This window comes from Pseudophryne corroboree, chromosome 7, assembly GCF_028390025.1.
Source record: "Pseudophryne corroboree isolate aPseCor3 chromosome 7, aPseCor3.hap2, whole genome shotgun sequence".
In the NCBI taxonomy this organism is placed as follows: Eukaryota; Metazoa; Chordata; class Amphibia; order Anura; family Myobatrachidae; genus Pseudophryne; species Pseudophryne corroboree.
Genome location: NC_086450.1, coordinates 414734087 through 414752398, shown reverse-complemented (window position 1 = coordinate 414752398; position 18312 = coordinate 414734087). Strand labels below are relative to the sequence as shown.

Here is an 18312-nt window from a genome sequence, read left to right as displayed (position 1 = left end):
CACTCCCCGGTGGGCGCGACAATGCGTTTGCACGGCTGACCATAATGCGGCAGAGGGGAGATGTCCCGGAGCGACACCCCTGTGTCGGCATCTATGTACGTCTATGCAACTGACCCTCCAATAGAGTATCAATTACAGGAAAGCTCGGAGCCTCATGTAGTTGGGCCCACTGTAAATTTCCCCATATCCTTTCTGGGCCTGTCCGGCCCTTAGTAAATGTCATCCAATAACGTCCCCTGTTTCGGTTGCCAATAGTAGTCAAAGTTTTGGAAACCTATTCCAATTGATTCCGTTCATTTAAAGAAGCGATTTGAAATAAGCAGTCTGAGGTACAAAGCGTGCCTGTTTTAAAAAAATGTTTAGCTTCTTCTCCACTATAGTAAACAATTAGGAGCTGATGCACATTTGGATGTGAATATAGTTTGCAAGTGTTTCTCCCATAAATAGGGTTTTTCTATAACACAAAAGTTATGCATAAGTACGCATAACAAACGCAATGCTTCCTGGACCTCCTTGAGCTAAGGAGGGTGGGAGCCGGGGCTGGAGAGGGGGGTGGGGGTGGTGGGGTGGTTGGGGTGTAAGCACAACCAAAGTACAGTAATACCGCTTTCACATCGCAATCAAGGGTCGCACCCGGGAATTGTACACGGGTCCTTCCTGGGTGCAACCCGCCATGAGACCCCTTTCAGACTGGCAACGCAACCCAGCAATATGCCGGGTCGGGTTGCCATCCGGGGCGGGAGCGGAGGCAGTGCTTGGAGATGAGATCATCTCCACACCGCCTCCTCCAAGCCAGTTCACACTGCACCTGCTTTTTTCCTGGGTTGAAATACTGGGTCAGGCGACCCGGGAATTCAGGACTTCCCCATTTCACACTGTACATCGACCCGGCAATTTACCAGGTTATTTGTGCAGTGTGAAAAGGGTATTAGGTAGTATCCAATTTGCCGCGGTAATTAACACCGGCTAATTGATTTGCTGGGGCTAATAGCTTCTCCTCGCTTGGCCGGCACTTATCTGAGATTATGCTTCACATACCACAGGCACGCAAAGCATAATAAGTGTCCTCTAAACCCGCGATAAGTGCAGCAAAAATACAAAGGTCAGCAGCTTTCCATGGGACCTATGTATTTTCACTCGAAAACCGAGTGTTTGTCATGGGACCCAATTGGATAAAGTGATGAAAAACAGTAAAAATAGGATTGTAATTACCTACCGGTAAATCCTTTTCTCATAGTCCGTACTGTTCGACCTGAAACAGTACCTCCGAAACTTCTTGTTGAGGCGGGAGGCCATCATGTCTATTTGAGGTACGCCTCTGGGTGGAGGTCCCACTCTCCTGGATGGAGATCGTGTCTGCTGAGGAAGTCCGCTTCCCAGTTGTCCACTCCCAGAATTAAGATTGCTGACAGAGCCACTGCGTGCTTTTCCGCCCAGAGGATGATTCTTGTTACCTCTGAAATTGCAGCTCTCCTCTTCTTTCCGCCTTGTCGGTTTATGTAGGCCACTGTCGTTACATTGTCCGACTGAACCGGAATGGCCCGATCTTTCTAAAGATGTGCCGCTTGTAGAAGACCGTTGTACACGGCCCTTAGTTCCAGAATATTTATCAAAGGATGGATTCCAGACTTGACCACCTTCCTTGGAAGTTTTTCCCTTGGGTGACTGCTCCCCAACCTCTGGAGACTTGCATACGTGGTTAGGAGGATCCAATTCTGAATCCCGAACCTGCAGCCATCTAGTAGGTGAGAAGTTTGCAGCCACCAGAGGAGCGAGATTCTGGCTTTCGGTGACAGACGTATCCTCTGGTGCATGTGAAGATGAGATCCTGACCATTTGTCCAGGAGATCCAGTTGGAAAGACCGTACATGAAATCTTCCGTACTGTAGTGCCTCGTAGGAGGCAACCATCTTCCCCAGAAGACGAATGCACTGATGAACCAATACCAGGGCTGGCTTCAGGACATCCTGGACCATTGTTTGTATCACCAACGTTTTCTCCTCCGGCAGAAACACCCTCTGTACTTCCCTGTCGAGGATCATCCCTAGGAAGGACAGTCTCCTTGTCGGCTCCAGATGAGACTTTGGAAGATTCAGGATCCATCCATAATCCTGGAGTAGTTGAGTTGAGAGAGCAATGCTCTGCAACAGCTTTTCCCCGGAAGACGCTTTTATAAGCAGATCATCCAGATAAGGAATTATGTTCACACCCTGCTTGCGGAGAAGTAGCATCATCTCTGCCATGACCTTGGTGACCACCCTCAGTGCTGTGGAGAGTCCAAACGGCAGTGCCTGGAACTGATAGTGACAGTCCAGCAGCGCAAATCTTAGATAAGCCTGGAGAGGCGGCCAGATTGGAATGTGAAGGCACGCATCCTTGATATCTAGGGATACCAGGAATTCCCCCTCCTCCAGACCTGAGATCATCGCTCTCAGAGACTCCATTTTGAATTTGAATTCCCTCAAATAAAGGTTCAATGACTTTAGGTTCAATACTGGCCTGACCGAACCATCCGGTTTCGGTACCACAAACAGGTTTGAGTAATAACCCTTGTTCATGAGGTGAGGTGGAACTGGAACAATGACATTTGACTTTAGCAATTTTTGAATGGCTTCCTGTAGGATAGCTTTCTGTCAGCAAAGCTGGTAAGCCTGATTTGAAGAATCTGTGAGGTGGGAGTCTGTACCCCTGGATAACAATATCTTGTACCAAGGGGTCTAGGACTGATGACGCCCAGACGTGACTGAAATTTCTTTAATCTTGCTCCCACATGCCCGATCTCCTGGCTGGGAGGTCCACCGTCATGCCGAGGATTTCGTGGAAGCAGAACCAGGTTTCTGTTCCAGTGAACCTGTTGGTGCAGGTTTTCTGGATTTCCCCTGACCGCCTCTAAAGAAAGTGAAAGAGGGTTTGTACTTAACTTTCGCGGTCCGAAAGGACTGCATAGTAGACGTAGGATAAGATTTCCTAGTCGGCGGTGCTGCTGAGGGAAGAAAAGTTGACTTACCCGCAGTTGCCATGGAAATCCATGCATCTAACGCTTCCCCAAACAGAGCCTGACTTGTGAAGGGTAGGTTCTCCACACTTCTTAGATTCCGCATCCACAGACCATTGGCGCAGCCAGAGTCACCTGCGTGCCGAGACAGCCATGGAAGAGGCCCTCGCATTAAGATGGCCAAGGTCCTTCATGGCCTCCACCATGAAACCTGCAAAGTCCTGTATGTGACGTAAAAACAATTCAATGTCACTTCTATCCATAAAATCTAATTCCTCTAGTAATGTGCCTGACCACTTTACTATGGCTTTAGAAATCCACACACAAGCAATAGTGGGTCTAAACGCTACGCCAGTAGCTGTGTATAAGGATTTGAGTATAGTCTCAATCTTATGGTCAGCCAGCTCTTTTAAAGCGGTAGACCCAGGGACAGGTATAACCACTTTTTTAGACAACCTAAACTACTACAGGTGGAATTTCCCACTTTTTCCTGTCCTCCTCAGGGAAAGGAAAAGCAATGAAAACCCTTTTTGGGATCTGGAATTTTTTCTCTGGGTTTTCCCAGGATTTTTCAAACAATGCGTTTAATTCCTTAGACGCAGAGAATGTAAGGGAGGGTTTCTTATTGTCAGTAAAATAAGCCTCCTCTACTTGCTCAGGTACCTTATCAGTAATGTGTAAAATGTCCCTGATAGCCTTAATCATGAGTTGCACCCACTTAGCAAGGGATGCATCCCCCCCCTGCATATCCCCATCATCGTCCCCTGTATCAGAGTCGGTATCTGTGCCAGCTTGCATTAGCTGGGCAAGAGCACGCTTCTTAGGGTAAGCAATTGGGGTCTTTGAAGAGGCAGTGGAAGCTGAATATGACAAAACTTCAACAGACTTTCTCAAAACCTGTGTTTCAGTCTCATTTTGAGCTATCCGAGATGAAATCTGGGATATCATCCTCCTAAGAGAATCCACCCATGGGGGTTCGGATTCAGAATACTGAGATAGTACATTACAATCCTGAGTACAAGGAATAGACTTTTCAGGAGAAGATACACACCCTGCAGCACAAGATACAGAGTTCCTAGACATGTTTATGTGAGCTATACACACACACACACATACACAGGAAAATGCAGACACAGTTTCCCCCAGAGTACCTTCAGAGAGAGACAGAGAATATGGAGCCAGCCACACAGCGCCCCAGTAGGCAGTTTATACAGTAAACAGCCAGCGCTGACTGAATAATCTTAATAGATTAAACAGCTCTATCTACAACCCCCCCTCCTACCCGCCCCGTCTATTACACCCCGGTACCGCAGATGTATGATGGAGTTATGTGGAGGGCAGCACTCCCTGTCAGCGTCTCTTCAGTGTGATCTGCAGGGAGAAAACGGCGCTGGTGAGTGCTGGATCCGCTCAGAGGAAGAAGCCCCGCCCTCCCGCTTTCAAGGATTATACTGGTCTGAGGTGATTTGTGACCAGTGTAGGGTATTTGCGCTGGCCCAGGGCGCCCCTCACAGCGCCGCACATCAGTACCGCTGAGCCCTCTGGCGCGCAGCTTGTCAGAGCTGCGCTCCCACCCTTATGCCGCCATTCCCGCCGGCGACCCGCTTACCGGGGCGCCGGCGTCATACTCACCACTCTATCTTCTGGCTCTGTTAGGGGTGGCGGCTGTGCTGCGGGAGTCAGCGGTCGCCTCATGGGCTTGCGATCAGCACCCTCAGGAGCTCAGTGTCCTGTCAGCGGAGACAGAGAACCATTAACTTCTACAGTTGGTTCCTACTCCCCACCCCCCTAAGTCCCACGAAGCAGGGAGGCTGTTGCCAGCAGCCTTCCTGTACCTAACTCTTAGAAAAAAAAAAAAAAAAAACTAGAAAAACTCCTAGGAGCTCCCCTAGCGGTGACCGGCTCCACAGGGCACATTTTCTAAACAGAGTCTGGTAGGAGGGGCATAGAGGGAGGAGCCAGCCCACACTATTAAACTCCTAAAGTGCCCATGGCTCCCAAGGGACCCATCTTTACCCCATGGTACTAATGTGGACCCCAGCATCACCTAGGACGTAAGAGAAATAAACGTTATGGTAAGAACTTACCGTTGATAACGTGATTTCTCTTATGTCCACAGGTATCCACAGGATAACATTGGGATATTGTCGAGCGACAGCGAAAATGGCACCAACACGGTCACGAGCTTTCTGGCCTCCCAGGATGCATTGGGGCCTCCACTATATAGTCCCGCCCACTGATTCAGTCAGATCAGTTCTTTCCACAGCGATTATAGGCAGGAACATTAGGTAGAGACCTGTACAGGCGATAAGAACACACATGCACACCCTTCCATACAAGAAGGAAGAGGTTTTTAGTGTTTGTCTAGATCCTCAAATCAGATGCGTCCGGGTGGGATCCCTGTGGATACCTGTGGACATAAGAGAAATCACGTTATCAACGGTAAGTTCTTACCATAACGTTTATTTCTCTGGCTGGGTCCACAGGATTATCCACAGGATAACATTGGGATTCCCAAAGCCATTTTAGTGGTGGGGACGCTCCTGATAGCACAGGAGGACCTTTCGCCCGAAGTCTGCGTCATGAGAGGCAAAAGTATCCAAGGCATAATGTCTGATGAATGTGTTTATGGAAGACCATGTGGCTGCCTTACATATCTGTTCTGCTGATGCACCCTGTTGTGCTGCCCAAGAAGGACCTACCTTACGTGTAGAGTGTGCAGAGACATTAGCCGGAATAGGGAGATCTGCATGAGAATAAGCTTCAGATATTACCACTCGGAGCCATCTCGCCAGCGTCTGTTTACTAGCAGGCCAACCTCTCCTATGGAATCCGTAGAGGATGAAGAGGGAATCTGTTTTCCTGATGGCACTAGTACGATCTATATAGATTTTTAAAGACCGGACCACGTCCAGTGACGCTTCTCCCGCAGATAGTCCCGATACCTGAAAAGCTGGGACTACAATCTCTTCATTCAGGTGAAACTTTGACACCACCTTTGGAAGATAACTAGATCTCGTTCTGAGAACTGCTCTGTCTGGAAAAAAACTTAGGAAAGGAGACTTACATGATAATGCTCCTAAATCTGACACTCTCCTGGCTGACGCCATTGCCAGTAAAAAAAGAACTTTAATCGTTAACCACTTAAGATCCGCTCTCTCAAGTGGTTCAAACAAAGGACCCTGGAGAAATTTAAGAACTAAATTCAAATCCCAGGGAGCTGCAGGAGGAACAAATGGAGGTTGAATATGTACTACTCCTTGGAAAAACGTACGTACATCCTGTAGGTCAGCAATCTTCTGCTGAAACCATACAGTCAACGCTGAGACTTGCACCCTCAAGGAAGCAACCTTCAACCCCTTATCCAATCCTGCCTGCAGAAAATCCAAAATTCTAGCTACTTTAAAGGCTCTTGGATTGTAATTTTTTCCAGAACACCAATGAATATAGGCTTGCCATATTCTATGATATACACGGGCCGAAGAAGGCTTTCTTGCTCTAAGCATGGTTTGGATTACTTGCTTTGAAAATCCTTTAGCCTCTAAGATAGAGGTTTCAACAGCCACGCCGTCAAAGACAAGCGATCCAGATGACTGACAACAAGGACCCTGCATTAACAGATCTGGACGTTGAGGGAGCAGTATCGGTGCTTCCATGGACATTCTCCACAGATCTGTGTACCAATGCCTTCTTGGCCAAGCTGGAGCTATTAGAATGATTGCTCCTTTTGCCTGTTTTATCTTTCTCACTACTCTGGGTAACAGAGATATTGGAGGGAACAGATATGCCAGCTGAAACCTCCATTCTACTGACAGTGCGTCTACCAGGACTGCTCCTGGGTCCCTTGTTCTTGATCCGTACCTCGGAACTTTGTTGTTTAGCCATAAGGTCTATCTCCGGTAGACCCCATCTGTTCACCAGTGTCTGAAACACTTCTGGGTGTAGTGCCCATTCTGTTTCCTGAATGGTGTGCCGACTGAGAAAATCCGCTTCCCAATTTAGTACACCCGGGACAAATACTGCTGACAATGCTGGGAGATGGAGTTCTGCCCACTTTAGAATGGGAGTTACTTCCTCCATCAGACTCTTGCTGTGAGTCCCTCCTTGATGATTTAGGTATGCTACTGCCGTCGCATTGTCTGAGCGGATCTGGACTGGTCTTCCTTGTAGATTGTCCTTTGCCTGAACTAGGGCCAAGTAAATGGCTCTTATTTCTAACAGATTTATCGGCAGGCGACTTTCCCTTGCGGTCCATTTTCCCTGGAACCATAGGCTTCCGAGTACCGCCCCCCAACCTTGCAGGCTGGCATCTGTCGTCAGGACTTGCCACTCTTTTATCCAAAAGGGTCTCCCCTTGTTTAAATGGTCTGTCTGTAGCCACCATGCTAGAGACCTTTTTACATTTACTGGAATCTTTATCATCTGCTTCTTTATTGTTTGATGATTTCCGTTCCATTTTGTAAAAATGAGATGCTGCAATGGTCTGGAGTGGAATTGCGCATATTCCACCATGTCGAACGTTGATACCATCAGACCCAACAGTCGCATTGCTGCATGGACTGACATTGTCTGGGCTTGCAACGCTTCCTGAGCCATGACCTGCACCTTGACTATTTTCTTCTCTGGTAAGAGAACTCTCTGTAGGTCTGAATCCAATATGGCTCCCAAATGAACCATCCGCTGTGATGGATTCAGGGACGACTTCTCCCAATTTATGAGCCACCCGTGTCTCTGTAAACAAACTATCGTCTGCTGGAGATGGCTCAACAGTAAATCTTGCGACTGTGCTAAGATTAATAGGTCGTCTAGGTATGGAAATATCCTTATCCCTTGTTTGCGCAGACAAGCTGCCATAACCACCATGATCTTGGTAAACACCCTGGGTGCTGTAGCTAGCCCGAAGGGCAGAGCTTGGAACTGGAAGTGTTCCTTGAGGATGGCAAACCTGAGGTAACACTGATGTGATAGTGCTATAGGCACATGTAGGTAAGCATCCCGCACATCCAGAGATACCATATAGTCTCCCGGTTCCATAGCCAACATTATGGAGCGTAACGTCTCCATGTGGAACTTCGGGATCCATATGTAATTGTTCAACATCTTCAGATTTAGAATTGGTCGATATGACCCATTTGGTTTCTGGATTAGAAACAGATTGAAATAATACCCCTGTCCCTTTTGTGATGGAGGTACTGGGACAATCACACCTGACTGCAGTAATTTTTGGACTGCTTCTTGCAGGGCATTGGCCTTCGACTCTATACGAGACGGGCTGGTGCAAAAAAATCTTTGAGGAGGCTGCCTCCTGAATGGGAACCCATACCCCTGAGATACTACCTTCTGCACCCAGGCATCTGTTGTTGACTGTTGCCATGTGTGTGCAAATTGCAGGAGTCGGCCCCCAACCCTGGAATCCTCCAGGCGGAGGCCCGTCTCTTCAGGCTGAGGGCTTTTGTTCAGGTTTGGAAGCTGGCTTTTTGCTAGCCCACTGCTTCTTACCCCTGGATTTAAACTGGGGTTGTTTAGGCTCCTCTTTACCTTTCGCTTTGCCAGCGAAATGAGCGAAATTTTAAACCCTTGGACTTAGGGTTGTAGGTAGCCGGAAATCTGACCTTCTTCGATTCAGCCTCTGACTCTAGGATATCCGATAAAGGTTTTCCAAATAATATATTACCCACGAAAGGCAATGCTTCCAATTCCTTCTTGGACTCCGCATCTGCCTTCCAGGTCCGTAGCCAGACTGCTCTGCGAGCGACTACTGCCAGGGCTGAAGCTTTAGAAGCAACAGTGCCTACATCAATGGCTGCTTCTTCTAAATACTGGGCAGATTGTCTTAAACGGCAAAGACGATCCTCTTGCTCCCTAGTAGGAGAGGGGATGTCATTCTCTAGTTCCTCTATCCATTCGCCCATTGCCTTTGCTACCCAGGCCGAAGCCATAGCAGGTCTTACCACTGCACCCACAAGAGAAAAAATATTTTTCAATAGGCTCTCTACCCTCCTGTCTGTGACATCATTCAAAGAGGTAGATGACAGTGGCAAAGCAGATTTGTGCACGAGTCGCAGAACATGTGCATCTACTTTTGGAGGAACTTCTCTCTTCGAACAATCTCCAGCAGGAAATGGATAATAAGAATCCCATCTCCTAGGAATCTTATACTTTTTACCGGGCGCTGCCCAAGACTCATCCATCATTTCCGTCAACTCCTCTGACGCTGGAAATTCAGCTTTCACTGACTTTGTTCGTTTGAATACAGGTGCTTTTGCTTTTAACGCTGTCTTGGCTGGTTCTTCCAGAGAAAGCACAGCCTTTACTGCATTAATGAGTTCAGCTACATCATCTGAACTAAAGCTCTGCGACTGATCATCATACGGAGTTGAATCTATTGTTTCCGCATCATCATCCGATGTATCCTCTTGTGTAGTCTGCCATACAGACGTATCTGTCTTAGTCTTACCTACCCCTTGGTTGCTTGTAGAGGCTACTGGAACCAAACCATAGGAAGGGAGCTGCATGTATGGGTTCATAGTGTAACCTAACCCTTGAGGTGGTGCTACTGGAGCTAACCTGTCCGCTATTGAAGACAGAGTCTTTGCGAACATATTCCATGGTGGCTCTACTGGAGGTTGAACTAACTCCTGTTTTTTACTTCGCTGAAAAGCGAAACAGTTTGCACATAAACCCTCATAAGTGACCAATTGAATCATATCAATTACCCCTGACTTACAAGATAAGCATGTTAGGGCAATGGGAGTGCTTGACAAATTCTCCTCATCACTTTTGCCGCTCACAGACATTTTTTCTGATATTGACTACACAATTTTGTGACTGAACCACACCCTATAATCAGTATATAGAGGTGAAATCAATCTGACCACAGTGCACCTGATTTGAGGGTCAGAACAGGACTGACATTACACAGAAAAGTCAGCACACATACTAGCAGTCAGTCACATGTTAAAGCATTAGACATTGTCATATGAGAATACAACCTCCATAATAACTTATACATAAGTAGGAAAATTGTACTTCTGTTTAACTGGTTCTTTTTCAACATAACATGCAGAAAACACAGTAATATACAGGTCTCATATGCAATAGGTACTAAAAATTAACAGTGCACACTAAGAAGTAGAAGGAATTTTTAGTACTGTATACACTGCCTCCAGGGAGCGGGATACAGGGAGACTCACCACACTTCCATATCCAAGCAAAGACGCTCGAAAGACGCTGAGTGGATTCAGACGCTACTGGTGTACACTGCCGCTCTTGGTAACTGATAACGGACACGGACGCTCACCAACGGACACGGACGCTGAGCGACTCCACGTGCATGCAGACACTAAAGGCCTGCGACTCGGTCTGGGCGGGTTTATATCCAGTGTACACAACCGCAGCGTCTAAGCTGCGACCGAGTACCCTCGTGGTAGCGTCTGAGCCGGAAGTGAGGTCATTCAGTTCATGAAACGAGAGACCCGCGGGAACTGGCCATGAACTCGGAGGAGGGACGGCCAGGAGAGCGTCTGAAACCCCCTGTTGACTTAAACTCCCAGGATCGCGGCCTCACCTAGTCCTGGCGCCTATGATCCCTGGAGCGTAGCGCTGTCACACTCGAGATGTTCGGCGCATCAACACGCTGTTTGTAGTCTCCACCAAATCAGCGTAGCTGTGTCCTGACCCCTCTAGTAAGAGGAAGTCCATATACTCACTGTCTCCCCATGCTCCGGCCACAGCCTGGTAACGTCTGCTGGACCTGCTAGAACATCCGACACAGACGCCCGTCGAGACAGCACTGTACCGCGAAGGTAAGCGTTGTTGCGACCCGGTGGGGAGTTGTTGGAGCGACTCTTTCTAATACACGTTTAAGACGCTGTTAAGAGAAGTCGCTCAAACCAAAACAGTAAGTCTATAAAAATAAAGTAATGAAAACTTGAGGCTGCTTTCACAGCAGCCCTGTGACCATGCGGCTTCCTGCCGCACCAAGCAAAAAACTGATCTGACTGAATCAGTGGGCGGGACTATATAGTGGAGGCCCCAATGCATCCTGGGAGGCCAGAAAGCTCGTGACCGTGTTGGTGCCATTTTCGCTGTCGCTCGACAATATCCCAATGTTATCCTGTGGACCCAGCCAGAGAAATACCTGTTTTTCGCGCCCGTAGCACAATCACGGGTAATTAGATACCCCCTGTGTGTGTTCATGCAAAATACATCCTGTACTGAGCACAAGGCAGAAGTAGATACGCCTGTATGGAGACAGCTCAACCCTTGCTGCGACATACAAACTCATGGTAATGATGACTGGCTGAGCTGTATTCCTCCCACTATTGCTGAGCTCTTAATGATATTGATGCTGCAATCCATTAACTTGTTACAGTGAGCTTCGCAATCGTTCCACAGCAATAGAGCACTTTTCCAAAAGATCTTTTAAAGGGGAAGGTGACTGATTGTGTTGTGTGTACTGATATGAACTAAATGAAAACTAGTTTTCTATTTGAGTCTTGGTTTAATTTCCTTTCATGTGACAAATATGACTTTGTTATACATTGAACTGTATAATGTACAATATTGTGTATGAATTGTGCACTGTATTTGTTAACATTTACTACTAGCACTGTGAAGCATAAACTACTATTATCTCCAGCAGTAAAACAGATGCATATACTACCGATCTCACCTGGTGTAACCCAGGCACATATACTACCGATCTCACCTGGTGTTACCCAGGCACATATACTACTGTTCTCTCCTGGTGTAACCCAGGCACATATACTACTGTTCTCTCCTGGTGTAACCCAGGCGCATATACTACTGTTCTCTCCTGGTGTAACCCAGGCACATATACTACTGTTCTCTCCTGGTGTAACCCAGGCACATATACTACTGTTCTCTCCTGGTGTAACCCAGGCGCGGGTGGTCTTCAGTATGCCGGCTGTCGGGATCCCGGCGCACAGTATACCGGCGCCGGGATCCCGACAGCCGGCATACCGACACTTATTCTCCCTCCAGGAGAATATAGCGCGCCACCGTGCCCGCAGCGTGGCGAGCGCAGCGAGCCCGCAAGGGGCTCATTTGCGCTTGCCACACTGTCGGTAAACCGGCAGTCAGGCTCCCGGCGCCGGTATGCTGGTCGCCGGGAGCCCGACCGCCGGCATTCCATACTACACCCCCAGGCGCATATACTACTGTTCTCTCCTGGTGTAACCCAGGCACATACACTACTGTTCTAACCTGGTGTAACCCAGGCACATATACTACTGTTCTCTCCTGGTGTAACCCAGGCACATACACTACTGTTCTAACCTGGTGTAACCCAGGCACATATACTACTGTTCTAACCTGGTGTAACCCAGGCACATAAACTACTGTTCTCTCCTGGTGTAACCCAGGCACATACACTACTGTTCTAACCTGGTGTAACCCAGGCACATATACTACTGTTCTCTCCTGGTGTAATCCAGGCACATACACTACTGTTCTAACCTGGTGTAACCCAGGCACATATACTACTGTTCTCTCCTGGTGTAACCCAGGCACATACACTACTGTTCTAACCTGGTGTAACCCAGGCACATATACTACTATTCTCTCCCGGTGTAATCCAGGCACATATACTACTGTTCTGTCCTGGTGTAATCCAGGCACATATACTACTGTTCTCTCCTGGTGTAATCCAGGCACATATACTACTGTTCTGTCCTGGTGTAACCCAGGCGCATATACTACTGTTCTCTACTGGTGTAACCCAGGCGCATACACTACTGTTCTCTCCTAGTGTAACCCAGGCATATATACTACTATTCTCTCCTGGTGTAACCCAGGCACATACAGATGTGGCTCCGTCTGTGCCTGTGCGTGCCTAACACAGAGAAAATCTCCGTCCGGGCAGGGCGTGCGCACCCATTCACTAGATAAAGTTACTACCTATTCTTTAGGGTGTCCAATCCCACGATCGGGATTGGTGGGACCTCAGGATTTAGGCCTAAAATTAGCCAGGATTCAGTCCTGGTATTGGAGCTTCCAATCCCGGGGATTTCGGGATTAGAAAGCCCCCTTGTTTTTCAGTGCCAGGCAGCATTGAGTGTCCTCACAAGGCTCAGACACTACCCAAGCTCCCTCCTCCCCCTGACCCGCTGTGCGCACTGCGCAGCGTGACGTAAAGTCATAGGTCACACTGACATCATGTCACGCAGTCTGATGCCAGCCGCCCGCGCAGCCCGGACCGTACCTCGCCGCCCACAGCAAGTGATCCCGCCTACACTCCCTGTGGATGGTGAGTATTTCTGTGGGCTGGGCAAGGGATGGGGGGGGGGGGGGGGTGTCACTGAATATTTAAATTTAAAAAAATTCAACCCAATCCCAGGTATCCCAGGATAGATCATTTTTCAATCCAGATACCGGGGATTTAAAAAAGTCCTGGGATTCACCTCCCAACCTATGATGAAACCTGGATCTTCCAGTACGATCCGGAGACAAAATGCCAGTTCATGTACTAAAAAACACCATCATCACCAAGAATTAAGAAAGCACATCAATTATGTGCACATGTGCAGGAAAATAAGAATTTACTCACCGGTAATTCTAAAGCTCTTAGTCCGTAGTGGATGCTGGGGACTCCGTAAGGACCATGGGGAATAGACGGCTCCGCAGGAGACTGGGCACATCTAAAGAAAGATTTAGGACTATCTGGTGAGCACTGGCTCCTCCCCCTATGACCCTCCTCCAAGCCTCAGTTAGGAACTGTGCCCGGAAGAGCTGACACAATAAGGAAGGATTTTTGAATCCCGGGTAAGACTCATACCAGCCACACCAATCACACCATATAACACGTGATAGGAACCCCGGTTAACAGTATGATAACAAATGGAGCCTCTGAAGAGATGGCTCACAACAAAACCCGATTTTTGTAACAATAACTATGTACAGGTATTGCAGACAATCCGCACTTGGGATGGGCGCCCAGCATCCACTACGGACTACGAGAAATAGAATAACGGTGAGTAAATTCTTATTTTCTCTGACGTCCTAGTGGATGCTGGGGACTCCGTAAGGACCATGGGGATTATACCAAAGCTCCCAAACGGGCGGGAGAGTGCGGATGACTCTGCAGCACCGAATTAGAGAAGTCCAGGTCCTCCTCAGCCAGGGTATCAAATTTGTAGAATTTTGCAAACGTGTTTGCCCCCGACCAAGTAGCTGCTCGGCAAAGTTGTAAAGCCGAGACCCCTCGGGCAGCCGCCCAAGATGAGCCCACCTTCCGTGTGGAATGGGCTTTTACAGATTTAGGCTGCGGTAAGCCTACCGCAGAATGCGCCAGCTGAATAGTGCTACAAATCCAGCGCGCAATAGACTGCTTAGAAGCAGGAGCACCCAGCTTGGTGGGTACATACAGGATAAACAGCGAGTCAGTCTTTCTGACTCCAGCCGTCCTGGAAATATAAATTTTTAGGGCCCTGACTACGTCCAGCAACTTGGAATCCTCCAAGTCCCTAGTAGCCGCAGGCACCACAATAGGTTGGTTCAAGTGAAAAGCTGAGACCACCTTTGGGAGAAACTGAGGACGAGTCCTCAATTCTGCCCTATCCATATGGAAAATCAGATAAGGGCTTTTACAAGACAAAGCCGCCAATTCTGAAACCCACCTGGCCGACGCCAAGGCCAACAGCATGACCACTTTCCACGTGAGATATTTTAAATCCACAGTCTTAAGTGGTTCGAACCAATGTGATTTCAGGAATGCCAAAACCACATTGAGATCCCAAGGTGCCACTGGGGGCACAAAAGGAGGCTGAATATGCAGTACTCCTTTGACAAAAGTTTGAACTTCGGGCAGTGAAGCCAGTTCTTTTTGGAAGAAAATCGACAGAGCCGAAATCTGGACCTTTATGGACCCAATTTGAGGCCCAACGTCACCCCTGCTTTGATCAGGATAGGGATGACTTCCTCCGGAATACCCTTTTCCTTCAGGATCCGGTGTTCAACCGCCATGCCGTCAAACGCAGCCGCGGTAAGTCTTGGAACAGACAGGGTCCCTGCTGCAGCAGGTCTTGTCTGAGCGGCAGAGGCCAAGGGTCCTCTGTAAGCATCTCTTGAAGTTCCGGGTACCAAGCTCTTCTTGGCCAATCCGGAACCACGAGTATGGTTTTCACTCCTCGCCTTCTTATTATTCTCAGTACCTTGGGTATGAGAGGTAGAGGAGGAAACACATAAACAGACTGGTACACCCATGGTGTCACTAGAGCGTCCACCGCTATCGCCTGAGGGTCTCTTGACCGGGCGCAATATCTTTTCAACTTCTTGTTGAGGCGGGACGCCATCATGTCTACCTGTGGTTTTTCCCACCGGTTGACCAGCATTTGGAAGACTTCTGGATGAAGTCCCCATTCTCCCGGGTGGAGGTCGTGCCTGCTGAGGAAGTCTGCTTCCCAGTTGTCCACTCCCGGAATGAACACTGCCGTCAGTGCTAACACATGATTCTCTGCCCATCTGAGAATCCTTGTGGCTTCTGCCATCGCCATCCTGCTTCTCGTGCCGCCCTGTCTGTTTACATGGGCGACCGCCGTGATGTTGTCTGACTGGATCAGTACCGGCTGGTTTTGAAGCAGGGGTCTTGCCTGGCTTAGGGCATTGTAAATGGCCCTTAGCTCCAGGATATTTATGAGAAGAGAAATCTCCTGATTTGACCACAGTCCTTGGAAATTTCTTCCCTTTGTGACTGCCCCCAGCCCCGAAGGCTGGCGTCCGTGGTCACCAGGACCCAGTCCTGTATTCCGAATCTGCGGCCCTCTAGTAGATGAGCCCTCTGCAGCCACCACAGCAGCGACACCCTGGTTCTGGCCGACAGGGTTATCCGCTGTTGCATCTGGAGATGGGACCCGGACCATTTGTCCAACAGGTCCCACTGGAACATCCTTGCGTGGAACCTTTCCGAATGGAATTGCTTCGTACGAAGCTACCATTTTTCCCAGGACTCGTGTGCATTGATGTACCAACACTTTTCCTGGTTTTAGGATGTCTCTGACCAGAGATGACAATTCCTCTGCTTTTTCCAGTGGAAGAAACACTCTTTTCTGGTCTGTGTCCAGAATCATTCCCAGGAACAGAAGACGTGTCGTCGGGACCAGCTGTGACTTTGGAATGTTTAGAATCCAGCCGTGCTGTTGTAGCACTTCCTGAGAAAGTGCCACCCCCACTATCAACTGTTCTTTGGACCTCGCCTTTATCAGGAGATCGTCCAAGTACGGGATAATTAAAACTCCCTTCTTGCGAAGGAGTATCATCATTTCGGCCATTACCTTGGTAAAGACCCTCGGTGCCGTGGATAACCCAAACGGCAGCGTCTGGAACGGATAGTGACAGTCCTGTACCACAAATCTGAGGTACTCCTGGTGCGGAGGGTAAATGGGGACATGCAGGTACGCATCCTTGATGTCCAGGGATACCATGTAATCCCCCTCCTCCAGGCTCGCAATAACCGCCCTGAGCGATTCCATCTTGAACTTGAACCTTTTGATATAAGTGTTCAAGGCTTTTAAATTTAAGATGGGTCTCACCGAACCGTCCGGTTTCGGTACCACAAACATTGTGGAGTAGTAACCCTTTCCTTGCTGAAGGAGGGGTACCTTGACGATCACTTTCTGTGAATACAGTTTTTGAATAGCCACCAACACTGCCTCCCTGGCAGAGGGAGTTGCCGGCAAGGCAGATTTTAGGAAACGGCGGGGGGGAGACGTCTCGAATTCCAGCCAGTACCCCTGAGATACTACTTGAGGGACCCAGGGATCCACTTGTGAGAGAGCCCACTGTGTGCTGAAAAACCTGAGACGTGCCCCCACCGTTCCCGATTCCGCCTGAGCAGCCCCAGCGTCATGCTGTGGACTTACCGGACGCAGGGGAGGACTTCTGCTCCTGGGAACTAGCTGTGTGCTGCAGCTTTTTTCCCCTTCCTCTGCCCCTCGGCAGAAGGGATGAGCCTCTAGCCCGCTTATTTTTCTGGGGCCGAAAGGACTGTACCTGATAATACGGTGCTTTCTTTTGCTGTGGGGTAGCCTGTGGCAAAAAAGTCGATTTCCCAGCAGTAGCTGTGGAAACGAGGTCTGAAAGACCTTCCCCAAAAAGTTCCACCCCTTTATAGGGTAAAACGTCCATGTGCCGCTTGGAGTCGGCATCACCTGACCATTGCCTAGTCCATAACCCCCGTCTGGCGGCAATGGACATAGCGCTTATTTTTGATGCCAGCCGGCAAATATCCCTCTGTGCATCACGCATGTATAAGACCGCGTCTTTTATATGGTCAATCGTTAGCAAAATATTGTCCCTATCCATGGTATCAATGTTTTCCGACAGGGAGTCTGACCACGCAGCAGCAGCACTGCACATCCAAGCTGATGCAATAGCGGGTCTCAATATAATGCCAGTGTGTGTGTATATAGCTTTTAGGGTACTTTTCCAGCTTTCTATCAGCAGGTCCTTTTAGGGCGGCCGTATCCGGAGACGGTAGTGCCACCTTCTTTGATATGCGTGTCAGCGCTTTATCTACCCTAGGGGGTGTTTCCCAGCGTGACCTATCCTCTGGCGGGAAAGGGTACGCAGCCATTAACCGTTTAGAAATGATCAATTTCTTATCTGGGGAAGTCCACGCTTCCTCACACACCTCGTTTAATTAGTCAGATGCAGGAAAAACTACTGGTAGTTTTTTCTCACCAAACATAATACCCTTTTTTGTGGTACCTGGGGTATCATCAGAAATGTGTAATACATTTTTCATAGCCTCAATCATATAACGGGTGGATCTATTGGAGGGTACCCTCGTCTCATCATCGTCGACACTGGAGTCGGTATCCATGTCGACATCTGTATCTGTCATCTGAGGTAGCGGGCGTTTTATAGCCCCTGATGACATTTGAGACGCTTGGACAGGCACAAGCTGAGTAGCCGGCTGTCCTATGTCGTCAAACCTTTTATGTAAGGAGCTGACACTGTCACGTAATTCCTTCCATAAGTCCATCCACACTGGTGTCGACCCCTCAGGGGGTGACATCACATTCACAGGCATTTGCTCCGCCTCCACATCATTATCCTCATCATACATGTCGACACAGCAGTACCGACACACAGCAGACACACAGGGAATGCTCTTACAGAGGACAGGACCCCACAAAGCCCTTTGGGGAGACAGAGGGAGAGTATGCCAGCACACACCAGTGCGCTATATAACACAGGGATATCACTATACAGAGTGTTTTCCCCTATAGCTGCCTATAATATATATATACTGCGCCTAAATTGTGCCCCCCCCTCTCTTTTTTACCCTTTCTGTA

The 18312-nt window shown here is 48.6% G+C and overlaps 1 protein-coding gene across 2 annotated transcripts in view; it reads right to left on the bottom strand.

Annotated features, from left to right (window-relative positions):
* Positions 1–18312, bottom strand: part of PRKCB (protein kinase C beta) — a 472648-nt gene that overhangs the window by 88477 nt on the left and 365859 nt on the right. The gene's annotated exons all lie outside the window — the stretch shown is intronic.